This window comes from Cyanistes caeruleus, chromosome 7 (assembly GCF_971803275.1).
Source record: "Cyanistes caeruleus chromosome 7, bCyaCae1.hap1.1, whole genome shotgun sequence".
NCBI lineage: Eukaryota > Metazoa > Chordata > Aves > Passeriformes > Paridae > Cyanistes > Cyanistes caeruleus.
The window spans coordinates 34,732,146-34,757,379 of NC_141707.1; the positions used below are offsets into that span (position 1 = coordinate 34,732,146).

Below are 25,234 nucleotides of genomic sequence, written 5' to 3' on the forward strand. Positions count from 1 at the left end.
TCTTTGAAATCTACTATTCAAACTTCATTGGGTACCATGGGTGTTTTTCCTGTGTCAAACACTGAACAATCCTGCCCTGTTCATCCATGTGTAATCTGTGATTTCATAATCTTGTTTTAGTCAATCTTTATCATCTCCTTCCCAAATTGCCCCCTTCTCTAATTTCTAGTCAGCTTCATCTCTTCTCATATGATGTAATTCAAAGCTCTGATCACTGCTATCATCCTTTATTGCTTTACTGTATATTTTCTGAAATATGGGGAAACAGAACTGACAGATTCATGGACAACTGACATGGACAGAGTGTACCATGGATCTATCCAGACAAAAGGATGTTTTGGTTTCTTACAAATCCTTTCTTAATAATTTCCAGCTCTGTGGTTTCTTGATCACTGCTGAACATTGAGAAGCTATTTTCAGAGACTCTTTGAAGTAATTTCACAATCTCATTTCTGATTAGTAATATCAAAAGTCCATTTGGTTATATAGGCAGTCACTTTTCACTTCTAATGTAATTTTGCATTTATCATGCGAAGGACTACCAACACTAAATTAGATCTGCTGTTTCATTTCCCTGTCACGTAGCACCCCAGTATCCTTTCGCAGCATTTTGCAATCAGATTTAGATTTTATTATCCTCAGCGATTTTATAACATCTGCAACTGTCACCTTAATATCCCTCCCCTTTCCAGACCATTTACAAATATGCTGAAAAGCAAGGTAGCAAAACAAGGTCCTGGGAGATTCCAAATTCCCTCCATAGCAAGAAGTGATCCCATATTCCTATTTCTGCTTTTTATCTTTTCTACTATTTATGATGTATCTTATCCCAAGGAGATCTCATGCCTTTAATGATAGTATTTGCTCATGGTTTTGTGAAAAACTTTACTGACATCTGAATAGACACCACTATGCAGACCAGAGAGATGCTTACTGGCTCCTTCAAATAACAAAATAGCCTGAGAGCTTTTTGTTTACCTCTACAGAAGAGGACCACAGATAGATGTTTACCTATTATACACGTGCTATCTATAAACAGCCTAAGAACATTTTCTGCAGATTCATCAGGGCAGCAGCCAGACTAAGCCATCCATTCCCAATTTTCGAATTAGCACTGCAGACCTTCCTGAATTTCATAATAATTCTGATAATTACAAAAAGAGGTTGATTAGACAATGCAACAAAGACAAGCAATCAGAAATTTCCTACCTAAGTTCCTTTAAAACCCTTGGACAAATACCATCAAGCCCTAGTACTGCTCATTTTAATTCAGTAACTTCATGAACATTATACTGGAGACAAAATGTAGAAAATTGCTACCTCCACAGTGGAGGTGACATATTGGAGTGGACGTATAACTCATCCATATTTTCTATTTTGTTCTTACTGCATTTTTTTTCTTTCTTAGTCTTTTTCCTTTTATACGTCAGTAATTTATCTGCTGCACAATCTCCTTGGCAAATCTCCATGAGTGGCCAGTGACTTGTTTCCTCAGGGAAGTTTCTAATTCTCCCAGGTCCAATGAAGTCTGTAAAATAAATCATGATGGTATTTCAGTTTGCATTCAAATGAGAACACAGAGTGTCCCTTGCACCTTGAGCTGTCATTCAAACCTGTGCAAGGTAGATGAACAGCATGGCCATTCTTATTAATTATGGCAAAGGAAAGAAGACAATGGAGAATCAGCTCAACTGGGTTTATACTGTGCCTGTGGTATTTTACAATTAGATGCCACTTTGCACTGAAATGTTAGTGTGATATCTGAAAAGAAATTTTAAATAATTTCCTGCAAATGGGGAGCTCCTTAGTACACTTAGTGGACACACTAAATATCTATTAGAAATGTCTCCTCATCTGGTACCTAAACCTAAGAGTCTATTTCCTGCTTGACAACTCAGTGCAAAGTTAATGGAAAAACTTGTAGAATTTATATTTATAATATCTGTGGAAAGGAGCAGGTCTGAATATAGATTAATGTTCACTGGTGCTGGAAAACTTTATGGCCCAGTTGCTACTTTCATGAACAGGAAACTGAATAAAACTTTCGAAAACAAGACTCAAAGAATAATTTATGGGTGTTTGGGGAGGTTCTTATTTGGATTTGGTTGCTTGGTTGGTTTTAGGTGGGCAGAGTTTATAAAACCTTTTAAAAAACTGACTTTACAATCCATAAGAACTTTATGGGAAGGATACAGTTAAATCCTAATGCAAAGTCTTACTGATGTTAAAAAATAGGGCAGTTGTCTGATTATGAGAGAAGGACGGGAACATTTTCTATTACCTACTCTTCTGATATTTAATCAGAGTTAAACCAAGGTTATTCTAGCGCAACTTCAAATTGTGACTAAGAGAGATTGTGACTCTTCTTCAAGATTTCACTTTGTGATCAGAATATTAGTAGGATTGGATAGTGTTTCAGCTTTTCAGAATTGTATTGTACTGCATTTCAAAAAGCATACATGAGGTCCTAAGAAATCAGAGCAATCAAACAAAAAGGTAAGATACATTCTTGAACAAGAACATGAGTTTTCTGGTCTCTAGCACAGTTGTTTGAGTCAGTTATCATTTTGCAGTAAATTCAAAATTCAAAGTAATTCCATCAATAAAGCTGAGGTAGACATCAAACAGAAAGCTTTAAAAGCATATCTTGGAATCAAACCTCAAACATGATTATTTTGTTTAGCAAAGAACAGAAAAAGATACTTTTCAGGAAAGTCTTTTTAATCTTATCTCTGGTTCAAATTTAATTTTTTCCTGCTTTGTTTAGTTTTAGGGTTTTTTGTTTGCTTGCTATTTTTTTGTTTGTTTTTGGTCAGTTGGTTTTGGGTTTTTCTCCCTCTTCTCCTTTTTTTGATGTCCAACATTAATAGCACAACACTGAACCTAGCACCAAGGAGTCCACTTAATGTGCAAAGCTAAGAACCCTTTATTCAGAAGAGCTTCTGGGGGGGTTATAAAAGAAGGGATGAAATCCTACATAGAGGAATGGAGCCCTTCCAGAAACCAAGGCAACACAGCTTTGAAGGAGATGCAGATTCTAAAGCAGAATCTCTCCAGTGCCTATCCTAAATCCTTTATTGCTGCAGTGATACAAGTATAGTGTGATGTAACACTGTGTCTGTCTACCTGACACAAGAGGGGGGCTATGAACCACAACAAAGGCAAGAGTGCTGCATGTAGTCCCCCTCACAAGAAAAATATTTCCTTATCTATAATATTTGCTCTATCTATATCTCTAATAATAATATACAACTCATCATAATAGATTTTGCTTTTATGAAAGGCAAACTATATTTTATGTGTGTGCTGTAATTTTGTTATACAATGTTACAAGTCAAAAGGGAACACGTCTGACATGTTCTTCCCTCGGGAAAGGTTTATGGAGTTATTGCCTGTGAATAATCCCAGAGTTCTTCTATGTTCTAGTCACATTTCTCCACCTTAGAGTAGTTTATTATTTGAACAAACAGAGGGAAAACTCAACAAGTACGCTACTTTAAAGGTAACATTAAGCAATTCTGGAGCTAGCACTGGTGATTTCTCTGCATTTACATTTTATGTTACCAACCACAGCTGGTCCATAACCAGAATTCTCCAAAATTCAGTGCAGGGAAGTGCTAAAGAATTGGTCCCAAAACACAGACACTCCCAACTGTGTTCAATGTTTGCTTAGGATTATTCCTGCCCTTTCATGCTGAGTGCACAGCAAGCAAGCAGAAGTTAGTACAGATGACTCAGCTGCCCGAGTTCTCTGTTATTCCAAAGCTGTGACTGGCGCTCAATCACACCAAGGAGTTTTTGTCGTCCACTCAGGGCAGGGCTGTACCTGCAAGTTTTGGACACAAAATCAAGCAGGAAAACACTGTCAATAGATAATACATTGAATATCTCTACCAGAATGTAATTGTTTCCCTCGTGAAAACACAGGCCTCAAAGTAATCCAGAAGTTCTCATTTAGCAACAGTTACAGCTGAGATGCACAGTCCCGGCCTTATACAATGTTTAGGGGGTTCCACACTACCAACAGATGTATCAAATGTTTTCTTCAATCACCTTAATTACTTTGGTAATGATTCCTCCTTGCACCAAGGGTCAGGGTATCAGTACACGGAGTCCTGGGAAGATGCAAACAGGCAAGACAAGATGCCAGCCCCGATTACAGTAAGAGGCCTTAATGGTCCTAATCAACTTCTCCTGGGGCCTCCACCCACTCTCTTCCTATGGTTATGGAATAAGCAAGCAGATGGTTGGAACTTCTATTCTGGGACAGGCCTGGCAGAGCTAAATCAGAATAATTGGTGACCTACTTGTCCCACACTAAAAAAGGAATAAACATGTTAGTGGTCAGTTCGGATTCTCCTGACACTCCAGTGCTGCAGAGGGTTATGTTCTCTCTTCTTTCAGTCTCTTGATCACTATGATCCAAGAATCCAACATTTCCAAACTTTCTCAAGGAACACCCCTTGAGCAGGGAGCCCACTCACCTACACAGTTTTCACTTTGCTAATCAAGGCACGTAATTAGCTTGTAACTGCCATGTTTTTTTTCATTTAGCTATGTCAGATATAAATACTGGGAAATATGTAGGGTGCCATCCTATTCCTGAATGGGGGATCTGGTTGACACAATCCAGCTTGAGAACTGTGAGCCAGTAAGGGCTACTGTTCCCTTTGGGAAGAGCTCTGCTGGGAGACCACTGTTGTATATTTCTATTTAAGAACAAATCCAACTTGAAAGTGACTGCAGTGTTAAGTCAGCTCCTGTATATGAGCTATACAAGTTAAAACCATTTTTAATGGGAAAGACTGAAAGTGCTGTAGTTGCTATTATTTCACCTGCTTTGTTTCCCTATGACATGAGCCCGTTCCACAAATCACAGCAGATCATTTAAGAAGTTCCTCATCTTACTCAGAAGGTTGTCCAAGGCTTTGATTATTCAGTGCCTCATAAAATTTCCAAATCCCTCATTAAATGCCAGTGAGCTTTTCTAAGCAGGAACGCAGTACAATGCAGGCTGAAAAGCGAAACTCCCAAGTACCCAGCATTATTGCAGATGCTTGTGAGTGCAGGCAAATATCCTTCAGCATGCGTTTGTAAAACTCGAGGAAGTGAATCATCATTTTCTGTCCTGTATGGAGAAATCCCAGAGGAATGACACCAAACACCAGCAGGGATTTTTTGTCCATTGTCACCAAAACCATACCCGTTTGCTTAATTTTTTAAAAAAAATATTTTGTAACCATTTTTTGATGATTCAAGGCATGTGGTGAATATCGCAACAGATATTGACCAGAGTTCTGCATCTTATTATAACCTACAGCTATGTTTATTTAATTTATATTACGTTGCGGAGGTAACCAGAAACAGTTTTTTACTTTGATGTCGCCCTTAGGAAAGAAGGCTGCGTGCATAGAGTAGAGCAGGATTGGCCACGAGATGTCACCCAGCCTCTATGAGCTCTTATGCCGGCTGGGGGAACCAGAGCATTCTGAAGCTGAGCTAAACGAGACACTGTCTCGCCAGTCCAAAGCACAGTCATCTCCTCACTGCAAATCTGCGCTGATGGCTCTCAGAAGCCAACTTCTGGTGGCGTGTAGAGCGTGTTTAAAGACAGCCTAAGCGGCTGAACAGACACAAATATCTCTTTCTGACGCTAAGGAAACGCTGGTGTAACGCGTCCGCTCAGTGCGGGCAAAGCTGCACTGCTGCCAGCGGCGGGCTCCGCGCCCGGCCTGGCGGCTTTGCTGAGGGAAACCCTCTCAGGAGGGGTACGAGCACGGGGAGGCAGAGGCCGGGGAGCCGCCTCCGCACACTCACCATGGCGGGCGGCGGCTGTGACCGTGACCGGTGACCGTGCCCGGTGACCGTGACCATGCCCGGTGACCGTGACCGTGCCCACACCCGCGGCCGTGGCCGCACCCGGGCGGTTCCCCCTCACGGCCGCCCCTGCGCGCTCCGCGCCCGGGAGCGCACTTTGCAGACACTCCCTCGCTCTGCCTCGCCCTGTCACAGGCGCTTCCGGCCGCGCGCGCTCCCCCGCCCCGCCCTCCTCCCTCCGCCCGCCCGCCCCGCCGCGCTGCGCTGCGCCCCCGTGCGCGGCCGGCACTTTGCAGACGCTCCCCGGCGCCGCCCGCCCCCGCTTGGCCCGTCCCCCGGCGGCGCGGCCGCGCCTCCGCCCGCGCTCGGCCATGGGCGCTGCGCCGCGCTCCGCCCGGCGCGGGGACCTGCGCGCCGCCCGGACAGGTGAGGCGGCACAGGGCTGAGGGGCTGCCGGGGCTCCGCCGCCGCGCCCGGCCCCGCTGCGGGAGTCTCCGCAGCCGAGGAGGGGGGAGCCGCCCGCCAACACCACCCCCCCGGCCCGGCGGCATCGCCCCCGCCTGCCCGGGCGCGGCGGTGGGCGCGGAGCGGGAGGGATGCGGGGATGGGGGGAGCGCCGAGCGGCCGCCCCGGAGCGGCGGGGCCCGTCCTGGCCGCGGCCCGGCCGCCCCCGTCACCTTGCGGAACGACCTTCCGCGGCCGGGGAGCGGCGGGGCCCCCCGGGCCGGCCGGGCCGGGCGGCGGCTGTGGGGAGGGGGCGGCCCCGGGCGCACGGAGCGGCGCGGGGAGGTTTCGCCGAGCGCGGGTGGCGGTGCCGCGGCTGGGAGGATGGATCTCGGGCGAGAGTCTGTTGAAATCTCCCCCTTACGATGCCATTTACAAGCTCTCGGTTCCACCCGGTTTGCTGGTTTTGTTCCCTCTCCAATGCTTTGTAAATCTCTAGGAAGTGAATTTGAGAAAAAGGTTCCTGAAAGCTGTCATCTCGGTGCCAAATCTGCCTTGGGCTGCCATACCTACTACTTTTTCTTTTTGTTTTCTTTTTTTTTTTTCTCTTTTTTTTTTTTTTTTGCCAGAGGTGAGGTTTGGATTGGAAAAAACAGTGCTTTTTATTTGCCGGCTTCGGTGTTTCTTACACATCAACATCACCTTGTGGTTTGATCGCAGGGATTTCTCTGTCAGAAGCACTGACTGACCTGATGTGATTGCATAGGTGTGCGAACCTACACTGAACAGATTCTGTATTGTTTTTTCTTGAGTTTCAGCAACTGTTTAATGCAAAGTTACTTTCTAACATATTTAGGGGAAAATAAATGTCAGTCTGTTTTGAGGAAGTAAATCTTGGTAGAGGCTTTCCCTGCTGTCAAGTGTCTGTTGGTTCCATCTTTTCCTGATATGGTACAGTATCAGTCCAGATATGGACTGATGCTCTTTTGAGAGCATTTTTTTCTTTGTGGCATTGTGGTCAGCAAATCTGAGAAAATGAATTCTCGATTCTTGCACTAGGTTTTGTTACATCAATCTCTCTTGATAACTGTAGCAAGAATAGAACATTCTTTAAATGAAGGCTCACTCTTGAGATTCACGTTATTATACAGTCTTACTTGTCTAAAAAGCTCCGTCACCTTGTCCTCATGTAATAGTATGATGGCTTTTTCAACAGCATGACTCATAATCCTAAATACAGGAATGAATTTTGACTTAGTGCTGTGCAAGTGCTTTATCTCGGCAAACAGCTTTGTGTGTAAAAATGCCAGTAGTGTGAGGGAGTCGCTGGTACTCATCTGCTAATCTCTGTCCTCGGGAGGACAGCGTTTAAAGTTGTTTCCAAATTGGGCGTATGTCTTTGCTTCCAGATCAATGAGGCAGTTTCAGTTCTTTCAGAATAATTTTGCCATTTCATAAAAAGCTTTCAAAAAAGGAGGAACTGGTTAGTTCTTGGTTTCTATATTGTTGAAATCATTTTGCCTGGGGACACAAAGTTCAATTTAGTCTGAATGGGTGATTTACCTTTTTCCTTCTTGATCTCTGTGTAATGACTCTGACTGTATTTCATGAGAAACCCTGCTTACTGCAGCACCCACGGTTCACATAATTACTGCTGGTTGTACCAAGCATAATAATAGGGGAATGAACCTTACACCTTTTTTCTGGTGATTTTACTGCATACAAGATACTTTCACTTCTGCTTTCTGTTCTTTGCCTATCTGACATGTAGGGAGTAGTTTACTCATGAAATGGCCTGTGGAGCAAGTATGTTTACTGAAATAATTGTCTATTCTTCATAATTTAACATATGCAGACTGTTTTCTGTTGCTCTTATGTAGAATATGGATTTATTTTGTATGAAGAGAATAAGGATTAAATAAGAACATATGCTTCCTTTTTTCTGGGTGATAAATCCATCTTGCTGTCCCGGAGGAAGGCAGCTTATACAGCCTGGACTGAAAAGATGCTGAAAGACAAAGTGACTGAATGCTGAATATAAGAAGATCAGGTTGTCTAAGCTCCCCAAACTAGACTGCCTAAAACTTGGGAAGCAGCCAGCAACACTGGGTGCAAAACATGTAAAATCCTTAATCTGCTTCATGAAATAGAATCTGGCAAAACAGTGAAGCATTCTGAATTCTTAAAATTACTTAGAATAAAGACAATTTCTCTCCAGTTTTAAGTCATCTCCCTCCAACCAGATTCCCTTCTGTTCCCTTGTATAAAAAAGAAATCTTTGTATTGCTGATTTCTATGCCTCAGATAATATGTGGAATTTTATTAGCACCACTCCTTTCCCTTCAAGATCGAGGTTTGTTTTTTTAAATTTAATTTTCTGGGTTATGTTTTTGGCATTGTATACTGCTGTCATCTAAGAAATTCACTCTGATTTTGCTCTTGTTCAGTAAAATAACTTAGTGTGCAGTTTCATTCCTCATCCTGGCTCCAAAATTTTAATAGAACTTCAGGAGTCATTGACATTAACTGCCCCTAGCAGGTATTATTAGCTATGTGGTAGGTGTTTTGTAGGCTTATGTGAATACAGTGTTCGTTTTTTGAGAAGATTGAGGTCTAAAGGAGACTTGGTGTTTTATGAGAGAGTTTGTTAGGAAGAGCAGTCCCAAGGGAGATCCAGCAGCAAACATTATGGTTGTTTGCCAGCAGATTGTCTGACTTGGTGTTTGCTCAGTCTCTTAAGTAGATGGTGGAAAGAAATACACTGAGGAATATCAAAGTGCTAAGTTCTGATAGTGTTTTCACTTATATCACATCATTCCCAAAGTGTCTGCAGAACTCTAGTGCTTAGCCTGTTTTGGAACCAGACTACTCCAGCAGCAGTTCTTGGTGAAAAACATCGGAAGCATCTGCTGAGGAAATGAGCATGCTGCACAGTGCTAATCAACTGGGAATCTGATGAGTGGAAACTCTTTCAGGAATCAAGCAGTTTTGCTATTGCTGCATCTTCAATTTTAAAAAATTCTAAACTGTTTGGAGTGGAATAAGGTCATTCTTCATTCCTTTCTAGTTTTGCCAAGTTAATATTTGTGCATCTCTGGATTTCATATACCATATTCATACATGAACTCAAGAAAACCCAGAACACCAAAACTTAATCTTGTGTTCTTCCATACTTCAGAAGAAAAAGTGGAATTTTGTATTTGCAAACCTCTGTATGCCAGCACACTCAAAACCCTCTTGTTTTCCTCTATAAGACTCCTATTATTGGCATAGAATATTGTAGTTTTGAAGGCTTCCTTATCTATTAGACTTTCATATCTTAAAGAGCCAAGACCTATAATGTAATGAAGTATAATTTCTGTACAGAATAAATCTTACTCAGATCATGTTTTGGTAGTGCCTTGATTTCCGTTGCTTTGGATGCTATTTTGTTTTTTAATATTTCTTGCTTGCTCCTGTGAGTAAAGTTACTGTAATTTATGGCTACAAAGATTGGGTAAGTAAAGTTTTGTACAGACTTAGACTAGTTTAGTGGAGGGTTTTGGATAGCGATGTAGGCTCTCTAAAGTGGATGTGGTTTGAGGAGGGGCCACCAAAACAATGAAGAATTGACAACACAGGTACTGACACAGGCTCCAGGCGTGAGGCAGTGGCTTTCTGTGGCAATGCAGACTTTTTTCAGAGTGGATTAGCCTTCTTCTTTTACTCAAGCTGGAATAGCATACACTCGGGCCATGATGCAGCTCTGTCTTTTTGAAACTTCTGCTAAAGAGATTTCATACCTGTGTGACAGCTTGTGTACTAGGGAGACACTGCAGTGAGAGTACAAAGAGGAAATACTTTGGGAGACAGGGATTCCCTCTTACAGTACTCTGAAAGCAAAGTCCTTTTCACGAGGAAAGCTTAAGTCAATGTAGTGATTCATTTGATATATTATTTATGGTTTGTATGAGTTAAGAATCCTGTGATCCTGGCCCTTTGAGTCTCACAAGGACCTCTTAGCTAACTGTATTTTTTCATATATCCCACAGGCATTCCAAACTGTTTAACCTTATTAGTCTAACCTGCTGACGTTTGTCTTACTGATTTTTATATCCTGATAAGATCCTGTAATCTTTGAAAGCGATCAACCACCTCTTTTGACCTTGTCCTTTAGACAATAGAATTTCCCCAGATTACAAGTAGCAGATTGAACCTGATTTTACATTTATTGGCTGTTGCTCATGGGCCATGTAGTTTGTTACATTTCTTTATATATAATTTTTGACATAAAATGTATTCCTTGTGGTTATGTTTCCCTAGAATAGTTTTAAAACTAAAAGCTTTTTTTCCCACTCTTGTTAGAGTTAGGTCATGAAATTATTGCTGCTTGTTTCCCATTGCCTGTTAAGGTTGTGTTCCTCCATTCCTATGTGCACCATGACTGGTTCAGCTTTTTATTTAAGCTGTGTTGAGGGCCTAGCAAAGCATTCTCAGACAGCCACTAATCAAGTAACAAATTGCATGCTAGGTAAAACTCCTTCATCAAAAGCGTTGTCAGGCTTTGGAACAGGCTGCCCAGGGCTGAGTCAGCACCCCTGGAGGTGCTTAAAAGATATGCAGACCCTTGGAATCCATTATCTCAAGTACCTTTCCCAACCTGAGATTTTATGATTCTACATTGTCCTAAAAGGTACCAACTGCAATGAATTACCATTCCTGCCCAAGATTTTTTTTGTGAACTGGTTGATTTTTGGCCTTTGGAAGATACTGAACACTTGGATTCTTCTACATTGTGTCATTGTCCTCTTGTCTACAATAAGTGTTACCAGAGTGGATTAACATGTTTTTACCGTTTTACTAATAATTATCTTCTGCATCAGTATATATTCCCTTGGGCAGTAGGTCTTATCCTTCACCTTTTTTTTTTTTTCTTTTTTTTTTTTTTCTCCTGTTCTCACCCTTTCTCTCTGATTCTTTTTTCTGCAGAGAACTCTTACTGTTCAATGCAGCTTCAATGCAGTTTTTGAACTCTGCAGAATGCATGTGATATACCTGGAATACAATTTCATGTATTTAAGGACCCACATAACTAAACTTGTATTTTCTCTTCTATTTTGACCTTCTTTTTCATAAAATGAAGCATAAAATGTGTTTTGATTGAAGATGAATATCTGAAACATTTCATTTAGACACATAAACCTTGTCTGCATAGTATATATGAGTTAAAAATATACATAACTTCTTCATTCAGTGAATTTGAAAATCGGTATAGTATTCATAATAAAAATCTTTGAACAGATAATCTACCTCCTAACATGTTTATGTAATTGTTTGTTAAGTGATTTCTATGAGTCTTTCTTGATAGGCCCTGTTCAAGTACAGTTTGTGCAATGACTTAATTTTCTATATTTTAGGTTTAGAAGAGTGAAAATACCAGCTCTGAGTTGCTCAAGAAAGTTTAATGTTGCACCATTACACCTCTGTGTCAGGCATTCCAATTCATTTCCTTTTTCTTAGAGTTTGCTTCTCCCTGTACAGGTTGGATCTGACAGTATAGGAAAAGGGTGGGAACACACTCTAAACCACTAAAAAAGATTTCTCAGTCTTTACCACTCAGATTTCAGCCTAGGTTTCACAGGATATTTGAGCACATTATTAAAGCTACCTTGTTCCAGTCAGCCCCTTAGCACATTGTTTTGTTTTCTGAGTTCTTGTGAAAACGAGCAGTTTGGTTCCCTGTATTTCTTTCTGTGAAATGCAGTTTCTCTATCAGGATTATTGATCCTCCAAGAATGTGATGAAATGCAGTATCATTCTGTTTACACTTCACATCTCTTTGTGTTATGCAACTACTTTTCTTTTACTAGACTGCAAAAAAGCACACAGGAGCAGAATGCTTCCAGATTAAATTAACCAGTTTTGAATACTTAGTTTAATTTTAAGAGCCTGTAAGCAAGTTGCCATGTTTTATGGTTATACTTGAAATATGGTTATGGTTATAGCTTAAAATAAAACATTAGCTTGTTATTTTAATAGACATTTTCTTAAATACCAATAGAGTTTGTTTATATATCAACAATAATATTTAAAAAAACTTCTTTCTTTTGATAGCTTAACTTCTCTTGAAAGACAAACTTACAGATAAGCTTAGTTCTTGTTGAAATACTTTCTCTGAGTTTGAGTAGCTCAGCATTCCTCAGTTCAAGAAATTGGATAATCAGTAAAATAAAAACTTCTGACTTTATTAATGATGTGAGAAATAAAACCAAGTCGTAGGAGTGTTGGTTCACAAAGTGATTGGACCTATTACTGAATCTACATCCTGGTGGTTCGAGACCTCTCAGGCAGCTTATTGATATCAGGTTTTGGCCCCAGCTACAAATATTTATGAAGTTTTTGAAGTGACTCCCCTTGGGCTCTGGATTGAGAACTTAATGGGATGCTTCATGATTCCTTTGAGGAAAAGCTTACAGTAACTTTCACCTGACCTCTTGTGGCAAAATTCTCCCTGTGGTAAATTAGAGAATTTTTGAGGGAGAAAAGAGGAGCCTCAGGCTGGAAGATGCTCGAGGGCTTGGTTTCCATTAAAATTTCTGCATACTTGCATCTGAGATGAAGTTCTTTGGAAACTGTACTTTCCCACCGTAAGTTTGGAATTCCCGTTCGGTAGTTGATCCCATCTGACTCCTGAAGGTGCAGTAAAGGAGCAGTTGTTGCAGCACTGTTGATTTCTTAACGCAGGGATTCAGTGTTGCTGCAGGAAAGTACTGGATCTTTGCAGTGATGTCAGGAGAGTTTAACCACAGTGGGTGAAGTTCTGTGCTCGTGCAAAAGGCACACTGCAGTTTACTTAAGCTCTTTTTGAGTTGATGCTACTTAAACCTCTGTGTCTGTATACTGAAACCAGCACAATGATGCCCAAGTGTACACTTAAACTTTCCTTTGAGGGCTGTACTGGCTAACAGAGCAAAAGCTTGTAACAGGTTGAGCTTCTGTTCAGCTTCTATTAAAGTCCTTGTACCTTGATTCATTTCCTGGCGTTGTGGTTTCCATATGCACTGGTTGCATAGCTTTTGCACCATGTAGGGTCACTACTGAGTTACCTAAAACACGTCTAGCTACCCTCTCTTACACACTGAGATATTGGCATGTATATGGCCACCTCTAGAGGAAAGAAAACTATGAGCCTTATAAATGGAAAAAAGTTTCATTTTTTAAAAGCTGTACTTGAAAAATAGTATTGTAGTTTAACTATGTATGGAAAACTGGTCTACATCAATTTTGCATTTTTTAGACTTAAGAAGGGGGTTAGATGGAGATCTGAAGAATCTGTTTTCTAATGTTTTGGGGTTTTAAAAATGTTAAGAAGCAGGGATTCTTTTTTTTCCTACATTTGAAGTGCAAGTTTTCTCCATCCCAATGTACTTAAAGAATGGACTTTTCCCATCCACCATTAGTACTCTGGTTTGTTAGAATTGTCTTCAGTTCTGTTCTGACTTTGTACCTCCAGTCTGTTCTCCCTTTGAGTATTGTTCATGGTGGATATGGCAAACTTGAACTCCACTGCCTACTATCAATATACATTTTTATGCTTGTTTATCCAAATTTAAAAACAAAGAAAGCCTCCTCACTGTATAAATTCCTGATATACAATTCAGTATTCACACTATTGATTTTGGGTATGCATTATGAAAAGAGTTTTTAATTAAGGTGTACTCTTGCCCTTTGACAAGCTACAGAATATTTTTAAGTATGCCACCCACCTTATTCTTTAACTAAAATTTGACATGTAATTAGAAAGGCTGCTGATGCAGCACTGTAGTTTGGCAGAAATTACTGTAGGAACCTTACAGTGTCTACCCTGCCTGTACTGTGGGGATCAAGCCCATTGCTCAGGATAAAAATGTTTTCCATGCCACAAAAATGCAGGATTAAAACCTCCTCATTTTTTATTTTGTACTGACGAAGCTCTGTTATCCTTGCATTTGACAGAGAAACAAATCTGTCAAATGTTATTTTCATACTTCTTTTTCTTTCCCACTTGTGTTGCGTGCCTCAGTGCAGTGCTTACAGTTGTCCAGTTTACTATGGTGTTCAGGTCTTTATTTCCTTTATTAAAATTTATTTAGGATGTCATGGGAATCTCTCAATCTAAGTATGCATAATTTGGGTTTGGTGTTGTGGGATTTCAGTTATGTGTGAGGAGGACTTTCTGTATCCCCTGCTGTGCTTGTAAAAACAGCATGATTTCCATCTTAATCCAGAATTCTGAGTGGCTTTTGCCATTTTACTCCAAACATTTCATCTTCAAGGATGTAGTTTCACCATGTGACTTGAATTTTTTTGAGACACATTACATATAAGCTTTACCTCATGCATTCCTTCCTATACTGCAAAGTGTTTTTCTGAAATTCTTTTTCAGTTTCTATAACCTAATTTTTCTATTAAACCAGTTAGGAAATGTCCTTATTTGCTAAACTCCTTGACTTCTTGCATTGACTAAAGGAGAACCCTGCTCATCCTGCTCCACCCACTGGAGAAACCTGGATGGATTTTTTTTTAATGTACAATTAAGTCAGAGTTAATGAAGTCTCTGAATGGTGTATGTGCAGTTGTGCTGAATCTTTCTTATAATCAGCTAATAATAGGTTCTAGTTCATCTTGTCCCTTTCTGTTGGGTTGCTTATTACCTATTTATGAAAACAGATGATTTGAAGCATTGATTTCATGCCTTCAGAAGGCCAGTTCATCTTGCATCTTTTTTTTTTATCACAACAATACCTCTTCCACACACAGATCCTCTTTCTTGGGTTTTTTTTTTGGTTTTTTTTTTTTTCTGATGAGGCTTTTTAAAGTGACCTCAGGATGTCTGTAATGATTGAGGGTGTTTTTACTGAAGGTCTGACTCACTGTCCACGTTGCGCAAGCTTTGAATTCACAGAAAATGAAAGTAGCACATTGAAGAACTGGGTAATCCATAAGCATCCAGTAATTTGTACTGGCCCACAGAATTTTTTTCCCCTTGGGATTATTTGCACCAGAATTATCTTTCATGGTTTTGCTAGTATAGTCAATATATTATTGGAAAAATTTGGCTTGATTATTCCAAATGTTTGCGTAGGAATCTCATCTAAGGCTATCATTATACCTTCCAAAAAAGCTAGTCAGGATAAACAAATTAAAATATTATGGAGAAAATGTAAGTTTGTCTCAGTGGTCAGTTAGAATGGGGGAAACCTGAGCAGAGCAAGGCAGCAAATAAATCTTAATTTAGACAGCTTTTAAAATTCTGTCTTCTGAAATGTCTGGTAAATCCATGCTAACTGCCGTCATTTCATAATTAAGCTGCTTCTTTCAGTCCTGAACTTCAAGTGATATGTTGAACACAAACTGTAGGATATGATTTTTCCCATTATTAAAATAATAGCCTAAATTGGAAAATATTAAGTAATCAAAGCTGTAGAAAGAAATATCATATTCTTCTGAAATACAAAGGAAAATATTACTGAAAAAATTTATTCTTTCTTTTGTCAGGCTAGTAGCTTGAACTGTTCTTCTCTTTAAGACCAGACCTAATAATAGAATGAATCATAAAATCACAGAACGGTTTGTGTTGGAAGGGATCTTAAGGCTCACCTCATTCCAACCCCCTGCCATGGGCAGGGACACCTTCCACTAGAGCAGCTTGCTCAGAGCCCCATCCAGCCTGGCCTTGAGCACTCCTAGCCCCTGTAGAAGTGAGGGCCGCTGTGTTTTGGTGTCAGAAGCACTGATGTCCTCTGCATGCACGTGGCTCAAGTACACATTTACCCACTTGAGGCAGTGGAACACAGGTGTAAGGCTGGGATAGGATACCCTGGTCCGTGATGCTCATGGCTGTAGCTTTCACAGCAAACGGACTGCTCAGGATGGTGAAATGTGCTAAGATAATGCCTTAAATAGGTATTTGCAGGTTATCTGTCAAATCCTGGCTGATACAAAGATAAATCAATGTAGCCCTGTGATACAGAGTTTAAAAGAGAAAGGCTTTTTGTATCAGCTTTTAAGATGTGTTTGCTAGCACATTTCCCCTGTGAGTTGAAAGGAATTCGTATTTTCATAATATTATAAAATCTATTCCTCTGTCTTTGCCTATCTTTTTCTTTTCATTAGGTCTGACTAAACAGTAAAGAAATCCATTCATCTGTGGTAGTGTCAGTAAAGTGGTCTCTCTTTTCCTCTCTGCTGGTACTACACTACTGTTTTGAGATCATTTACATTCTGCTCAGAGCTGTAAGTGATCTTTTTGGCAGCTTTCTGCATTTACATTAACTGCTGGATTGTAATAATTTTCAAATGGATTGTCTGAAAGTAGTGGGGGTTTGGTACATATTTATAGATTAATATTTCTGTCTGTGGGTTTATTTTATGTCTTGTACATTTACCTAACTAATATAAACGTGGAAAGAAGAACCTTGTTAGATCAAAATGCAGAGCTTGTCACCATTCTAGAGATGGACAATATTGCCTAGTGTATTTCCTTTCTGATTCTGGAAACCATTTGGATTTGGGAGGCTATTTAGGAGGTATATTTTAGAGGTTTTTTGGGGTTTTTTTTTTTGATGTTTGAGGAAGAAGGAAGAGAGCCTTGGTGTTTACATTTTATTGTTTATGATGTGTTTGTATTGTTGAAACATGGAAGAAGTAACCTAAATAGTAACCTATAGTTTTTGAGTGGACCTTGGAAGTCTGATTTAACTGCCTTGTAGATCTTATCCCTGCTTTTCAGATAAAGTCTGACAAATACGTGGATATTTTGTTGTACGTAGGTGGCATATTCAATTTATATTAATGCCCATCTAACATGTGAAGGAGCTTTTAGTTGGTACACAGCAAGATTTTCTGCAAGAAGAGCATTTTTTTGTCTCTTCCATCCATACAACTATGAGTGGCTAAGAGGTTTGTGAATGCTAAGTTTTATGTGACCTTTTCAGAGAACACTTACCAAAGTGGACACATTTCTACTTGTTTTTGGAAAAGGCTTTCATTTAATGAAAGTGCTTCAGTTTAAACCACATGTTCTAAGAACTGGCTTGTGTTCCCAGCACTGCAGGGGGAAAAGCTCAACGTGCATGCTTGAGACACTGAAGAGCACGCGTGGGGAAATTCCAGGAACTGATGAAAAGTTAAGAAGAAGGTAGAAGGTATTTAACATAATTACATAGCTTCAGATTGTATAAACCTTGTACAGTTCAGACAAGTGCAAAATTACCTCACCAGACTTGCCCCCTTTTTATTAATTTAATCAATTTGAGAAGCTAGAAAGGACTGAATTTCTTAAACTGAGAAAATTTATAAAAAAGTGATAGGCAGGTGAGGTAAATAACCTTCTGATATGATTCAGACTGAAAAATACAACATTAAATCCATGATAACACAAATATAATCTCATATTTGAGTTACATAAGACTGTTTTAAATGGGCCATTAGTGTTGGGGAAAAACATGCTTTAATTTTCTAGGCTTTATTTTTTCCCCCCCTCCCCTTCCCACACTAGAGGGAATGCTTTCCTCTAGGGACAAAGATAACATGAAGCTAAAAATATTACTTGTCTACTTTATTCTCCATCATGTTGCTTCAGTGGTAATCACTTGTTTGAGATTCACCTTCAGAGATTCTGCCTGACATATGGTGATATGCATAATGAATATATTCAAGCATATAGCAGTTTCAAATTCATTCTTTATTGCACTTAGGTTTTAGTTCACAAATTGCTGTAATAATTAAACAGATTTGGTAAGCATTAATCTATGCACTTATGGGAAATTTCACCTTAACTATTTATTATTTGTGTGAGATGGGATAAAAGCAATTTAAGACCTGGCTTGAGACATGGGCTTCTCTTATTTCCTAATTTCAAATGATATACAGGCAGATTAAGTTTCTATTTTTTGAAAGTACCACCACTTTCAGGGGAGGATAAGAAGCTGGTTGTTAGGGATTTTGGTTGGTGTTCCATATGGGGGTTTTGGGAGGTGGTTTTGTTTTGGGTTGTAGAAGCTTTTTTGGAATGGGGCACGGAAGGTTTTGTTGTTTGGGTTTTTTCAGTACAAAGAGATCTTGGATAGAAAGTGAATGTCTTCTTCAGTAGCCCCTTAGAACAGAAACATACAAAGGGAAGTACACCCAGGTGTTCTCTAGACATCCAAGAATGTAAACATCAAAAACTAGTTCTCTCACAAGCTTTTTTTATACTGTGTTGTGGGTAACTGGGGAAAGGACTGAAATGTTCACTTTCCCATTCATAGTGTGAACTATGTGATGGTGATGATGAGCAAGAACAACTGGTGCAAATCTTGTTGAAGCTGTAGTTCTTCCTTTAGTACTCCTGACTGTCAAAATTGTCATAATTGGTTGCTAGCAATGGGAGTTGTGTCCACAAAATCCAGCTCACAGCTTCTGATGATTGAGATAATTTACTCTGAATTTCCATTCAGTGGCTGAGTCCTATTAATCCAGCTTCTTGTTCATCCTGTGTTTAGATTCTTTATAGGAGTTGACAGTAGAATTTTTCAGTTCATGCTGAAAATTACATGTTGGCAAATTAACAGGTAACCATTATAACACATCAAATGTGCGGAGCCTTTGATCAAGGACTTGATAGTAAATCATGATGTCAGTCAGTGTGCTGAGCCAGAAGAGGACAACAGGATGATTGTAGGAGAGATTCCTGCAATCTTGGTGGAAGGGCCAGTCTACGCAGCCTGAACTATGCTAATCAAACTAGCAAGACCAGATTTGTAGCTGAAATAGCAAATTAATTATTACCCTACTTAGTTTGGAGTAATGTCTAGGGGATACTGAGATTAATTCCATGGGGAGATGTGATGGGGGCAATGACTTCTGGTTGGAGAAATAGAAATCTGCTAGCACAGATGGATTCAGAGTAGCTTGTGTCTCCCTCACTTAGGGCTGTCACACTGAGAGATGTTAGCCATGCATACTGAATCACGTGTCCTATGTCATTTCCATTTGTCAAATCACAAAACCATTTCCTGTCACTCTCTCCACTATTTTTACTTCACTGCAATAGTTTCTGTAAGCATGAGCATCTCTGTGTTTTCTAAATTATTCTTCATGATCAGAAAGAGAATAAAAATTTGCTCATACTATATTGTAAAGCACTGTTTTGAAGAACAAAAGAGCAAAAGCTTTGAATGAGTGACAAGCAGTAATGATTCTCTGATATTTGTTATGCTGTAGAATATTGGGGTGCACAAAGAAAGGGAACAGAAGGGATGAAAGCACATCCTAATTTGAGTTTAGAAAGCTCAGGTCCTTCCATAGTCAATAGAGAGGATGAGGCTTTTGGGGCTGCTGCTTTGAATCACTCCTTAAAAGCAGGAGAAGGGCTAAGCTAAATATTTCTTTGCTACCAAAAGATACAATTTCTCCTTTTCATTTTCACCAGCTCTGATGTGCACCTGACCCATCTGTTAGACAGCTTGGTTTGTGAAACAAGCAGAAAGCTAATGTAAGAAAAAGGCTTCTTTTGTTTTCATGATCTCAATCAGCTCATGGAGGGATCTGTTGATTTGGCACATATAACACAAAGGGGTGTGTGAGACTGAGAGGTTTGGAGCAGTAGGATAAGTGCAGTGAGATCAGGCTGTTCCTCAGCTGGCAGCTGCTGGCTCAGCTCAGCCCTCTGCTGTGCCTGGACCCTTTCCTGTGGGTCCTCCAAGGGCCCCAGATGTCTTCACTGGCCAGAGTGACAAAATGACCCACTGCTTCCCCTTCTGCTCTGGTGGCAACGATGGCTGCTGTTGACATCTTTGAGTGGTAACTTTTCCTTCCTCTTATTTCATCCTGTGTAATCTTGATTGATTTTTTTGATTTTTTTTTTTAGTTTGAAATCAAGAAATACAGTAGTCTTAGTAAATCTTTATACCTTGTTAGGTATATCATCAGTAAGTAAATGATGGAAGGGTTATTGTGGCAAATAAAACTAATCTTGCCTTCTCAATTGTAAGATATATTCCGAATTTCTGCTTTATGGCTATGCTCAAAAGCAACACACTTAAAATATGCTGCTGGGTGGGAATGTCCTGCCACACATGTAACCATGTCAGAGTTCAGTGCCGAGCCCAGTGGAGCTCCCTTTCACTTGTATCACATCTGGGTTCTTTGTCTTTTGGCAAGCTGTCAAAACCTGGTTTAGACCTTTGCAGGCATTAAGCCCTGCTCTTAGACATCGTAGCACAAAAGACTGTGTCCAGTGTATGGTGTGAAATTAATCAAAAGGAAATAAAATTAATGACCTGCTGTGGTGCCATCCATCAGGATATCGCTCAGCAGGTGTGAAATTAACTTGCCTTGACTGTGGATTAAATTGAACGGCGTGACGTGAACCTACAGGAACTGTTTCCCTTAATACTGGGGAGGAAGTGTTTTTAAAGATTCCAGCTTAATGAACTGCTTATGCCATGCACTGGATAGTCTTATGATCATTTAACAGCATGAGTTTAGATTATGCTCCCTAAGAAGATCAAGTATTACTGTATCAGTAAAAATTGTTAAAGGCAGGCCACAGAAATGTGGTTTTAATTTCTGTAATTACTGCACTCCAGATGGTGGATGTATACTTTTTTCCAGCATAAGTACTTCAGCTCAAATATAAGCAGTTGTGATCTTTATTTACAATTCATCAGATTTTAACCTAGGTGATAACAATTCCTTTGTTATGGCCTGTTATGACGACCTTCAAAGAAATATGTAGACAAAACCTCAGTATTGTTTGTTATGGTTACAAAAAACCTTTCTTCTTGGGTTTGTTTGGCTTTTTTTTCTCCCAGATCTTAGTTACGGTGATAGCAAAACTACCCACTAACTTTGTTTTGGAATAAGTTACCTAATGTCAGAATATGTACTTATAACATTTGGCAAATCCTTGTTAATTTAAGAGCAATACTACAAAGATGCAAGATAAATTACAGGTTACTAACAGCTTGAGAGAATTGAGTAAAATGAAGGAAATGTATTTCCCAATTTGAATCTAAAGATATTCTAACAACTATTTTCTTCTGTCCAGTTCTATTAGCTTATGTATATGCACTTTTTCCTCCATAGTTGCTCTGATAATTGTTTTTCAGAGGACCTATTATCATTGTTGTGAAAGCTCTCTTTGACTTCGAAGTTCTTAGTGGATTTTTGCTGTGTTTGCCCAGAACATTGTCCTCTAAAATGTTCAGAGTCATCTCAGCCCTTTGGAGAATGCCTGGTGTTTTTGCCCTTGGGAGAAAATAAGTCAAGTATGGGTTTGTTGGTGTTTTTTTTTTTTCTTTTTGTCTGCCTGCCCTCCCCCTTAAATTCTGAATACACATTTCCAAGAGTTAAGGAATTTTCATGTTTGTGATTAGGAAGAGGACTTAGTTATGACTTGCAGGGCAGCTTTCTTTGAAGGAGGACTGGCATGAAGCCATTAATACATTTTTAGGATAAGGTGTCCACAGTATATCTACACACACTTGATAAACTGGTCTTTATAAGTTGATTCATTTGACCTCTTATTAAGGGCTTCTGTACTCTATACAGGTATATAAAACGAACAAAACTGTTTTGTTTAAATATTGTTGATAAGAAAGATGTTTGGCTGGTTAATTACTTCTTTATGGCTGTCGTAATGAGGTTCTGTGGATTTTGTGTCTGAAGATAATTCTGACATTAGCATTAGTGATATGATATTGTTTTATAACAAATGTGGTGTAACTACAGAGAAATGTTAGGGTTGTTCTAGAGTTTCCCCCCTCAGGTGCTGTGTCACTGGCAGGAGTTTCTTCAAGGATAAACCCATAAGTAGTAGCTCTAGGATCATGGGATCAGTACTGTTGGAACTGAAGAGCTCTGTAGGCCTTTTGGGTAGAGGTGACAAGATATTTTAGAAGTTTCTTCTTTCCTTGAAAAAAAACCGTCACCCTTGGTACCCATTTCAAAATGAAGAGGTAAGCAATTCATGGAGGCCTAATGCTTTGTAACCTTATAAACATTAACAAAGTCCATCAAGCTTTTAACAGAGAACAAAGGCTATGTGATTACTCTGTCAGTCATATTTCAGCTGGGGCTTCAAAATGCTTTCTTTCCTGTATTAGAAAATTATTATGTTGATATGAGTGTAAAGAAACTTACTCTTAAGGCTTACATTGTAACACAATAGTCTTTCAACCTTCCTTATATTGAAATCAGCCCAGGGATACTGTGTTCAATTGTCTGCCTGCAGTTTGGGTTTTACATGACTGGGTTTATTTAATTGTACTCCTCCCTGCCTCTTGTTGATGGCTTTTATAGTTTCTTAAGCTTTTTTAATTAATCTGTAGCTCCAGGACAGATGAGGGAGAGAAGAAGAAGAGATAAGTTTTCTTCTTTTGTGAAACTTCTAGTTTTTTAGGACAGGTGACAAGTCAAGCAGGCTGTTCTCTGATAGCTGTGGCAGCAAGAAAACTTAACTGTCCTGGCAAACCTTTTTGTCAGCCCACTTTGGCAAGAAAAAGACCTTTCACGCCTGTTTTCCATGACAGGAGGCGTAAGTTGGGTCCCACAGCCCTTCACTGGGCCTTGCATTCAAACTGAGTTTGTGTTGGCTGGTTTTGCTTTTGCTTTATCCTCTCATAGCTGTAATATCCTATCAGGAGAGCAAGTGAAGGTTTCTTCACTGCAGGGTTTGATTGTTTTTCTGCATCACTGCTAGATTGTGGTATGAAGAGAACTCAGAATTCTTTGCTTGTAGCAAGAATACACAGACATAGTTTGTCAGAGTTAAGCAGTGTGATGTTACATGCCTGTGAGTGTGGGTTCCTGAGAAACTATTTGGATTTGGCTGAAAGTGACTGAGAACTGCAGCTAAAATTAGCAGAGATGGTCCACTGCAAGTAAATTGATCCAAGGGAGAGAAAACCAGTACAAAGTCAAACAAATCCCCTGCTTGTTCCATGCCATTTACACAACTGATATTGTGCTACAGGTGTCTGCTGGTTGCACCCCATGTCTACAGAGCACTGTTCATGTGCCAGGTGATGCTGACAGTGCTTTACTTTCTGATGGGCTCAGAGCACATGGGGAAGTGGAGATTTTGTTTACTAGCAAATAAGAGGCAGTAGACAGTGGTTAAATCATTGGGCAGGGTTTGGTGGTTGGGTTTGTTTTGGTGGGTTTTTTTTGGATGTGGGGTTTTGGGGGAATTTTTTGGGTGGTTATGTGTGAGGAGTGAAAACTTTGTTTGGCTTTTCTCATGACATTTTCTATATTTTCTGAAACTGCAGTTGATAAATGTCCCTTCCCAGAGGAATTGCTGGTCTGTGATTGTCATTGTAACTCAGCCAGGGATAGACAGAAACTTGTTATATAAGAAGTCAAAAATGATGATGTTTAATAAGAGGTTTATTCTGCATGGCAACAATTTAAACTATTGTTTAATTAGCAGGCAAACCACTTACTTTGCCCTCTAGTTTATGTGTTAGGAGGGTTTATGACACTGATTCATATAGGTTATTACAGCTCATAAATGTCACCATAAAATTAGTCAAAATAAGAGTGTTGAAGTGTCTTGCTGCCATTAGCTACCCAGCTGGATTGGCTTTGGTGACAAGTTTGTAGATAAAGCATGAATTTTAGAGCTGAAGATGTCATAGGACTTGAGTACCATGCTGCTTCTCATTATGGAAAGAGTGAGCCTCTGTCTAAAAGTTGTAGCTGAAACTTATTTTCTAGTCATAGCTGCTCCTTGCCTCTTCTTGTCAGCAGTGTCAGTCAGTGAACTGCACCAAGGTTAAAAGCCATTAAAAATTGTGATAATTGTCAGTAAGTCAGTGATGCCACTTCTGGGAACGCAGTACCAGTGAGATGCTTTCATTGGGTATTTGTGGTTTTGTCCAAATGGCAGTCAGTCAAGACGTGGAGCTTAACAATGTGAGCTGAAGTGGCCACTTCTTTAATAGAGCAGCTAATGACTTCCAGATGCAAGTTATTGTAATATGCTCAAATACTTCAAGTGTATCCTGGAGTCTGCATCTTAGAAGACTTGTCATTGTGAAAAGGAAACCAGGCTGTAGGAGAGACAGTGATTTCGTTGTGTGGCTTTACATCAGTGAAGTGCAAAAATCTTCAGATATTCTATATTGTTTATTATTTTTTATGTATAGAAAATAAAGTGTGGGAACGTACAGGGAAATTAGTCTATGGCAGTGACAGAAGAACTGTCACCTGATCCCAGATAATTTTAAGGGAACTAAAGCAGCCTGTCAGATGGCTTTTGTTTGTTTGCTTGATGGGATGCATTTAGAGATGTATGTCTTAAGTGACTGAAGATATGTATTTTTTTAAACTGTCACATTAAACTAGAATGTCACTTTTAGTTAGCCTCTGTTCAGAGGCAGATCTGTGTTTTTAATAATTTATGTGGAAATAGTGTGAAAGATTTAAAATGTGACAGCTCTGAAATAAGAAGATTGATGCTACTCTGGTGTGATCTGATTTGGATTCTGACCTAATTTCTTTTAGTTAGTGATTGGTATAGGACTTGTGGGGTGCATGAGCTTATGACTTTTGGAGATTACTGATTGATATTTTTAGGTTACCAGATAATCCTGTTTAGGAATGGGATTTTCATCTGAAAACAGATTGCTCCTTAAATTCTTCCTGTTTTACTTTAGAATAACAACTGGAAATTGTACAAAAAAGCGCCATGGATTGTTTGCTTATTTCACACTGTCTTGTGCTCTGGCTTTCTGCTACATGATTATTTTCTGTGTGCACAAATTTTTAAAAATGTGATTTTTCTTTTATACTTAAATTAAAGTAAAATCTCCCATTGAAGCTGTTAGTTTTGCACATGCTCTAGAAGAGGTAGGGGAAAGCATTGTGTACATATTACCCCAAAAATGTTCTGAGCCTTTCAGTCTGGGTTTTTCTTACGTTGCCTTGTAGCTGTTTGCAAAGCAGCCAGACCATAGATAAACTA

At 39.6% G+C, this 25,234-nt stretch overlaps 2 protein-coding genes across 7 annotated transcripts in view; one reads left to right on the forward strand and one right to left on the reverse strand.

The window, feature by feature from the left end:
- Positions 1-6,030, reverse strand: part of NCKAP5 (NCK associated protein 5) — a 453,280-nt gene extending 447,250 nt beyond the window's left edge. For both annotated transcript variants that reach the window (XM_086898613.1, XM_086898610.1), the window contains exon 1: positions 5,818-6,030. The gene's annotated coding sequence lies outside the window, so the exon portion shown is untranslated. The remainder of the gene's footprint in view (positions 1-5,817) is intronic.
- An 8-nt stretch (positions 6,031-6,038) lies between these two features.
- MGAT5 (alpha-1,6-mannosylglycoprotein 6-beta-N-acetylglucosaminyltransferase) overlaps positions 6,039-25,234 on the forward strand; it is a 113,618-nt gene continuing 94,422 nt past the window's right edge. For 2 of the 5 annotated variants that reach the window (XM_086898679.1, XM_086898685.1), the window contains exon 1: positions 6,074-6,243. The gene's annotated coding sequence lies outside the window, so the exon portion shown is untranslated. Of the gene's footprint in view, positions 6,244-17,327; positions 17,427-25,234 lie in introns of all 5 variants that reach the window. The other 3 variants (XM_086898681.1, XM_086898680.1, XM_086898684.1) reach the window with 3 other exon arrangements.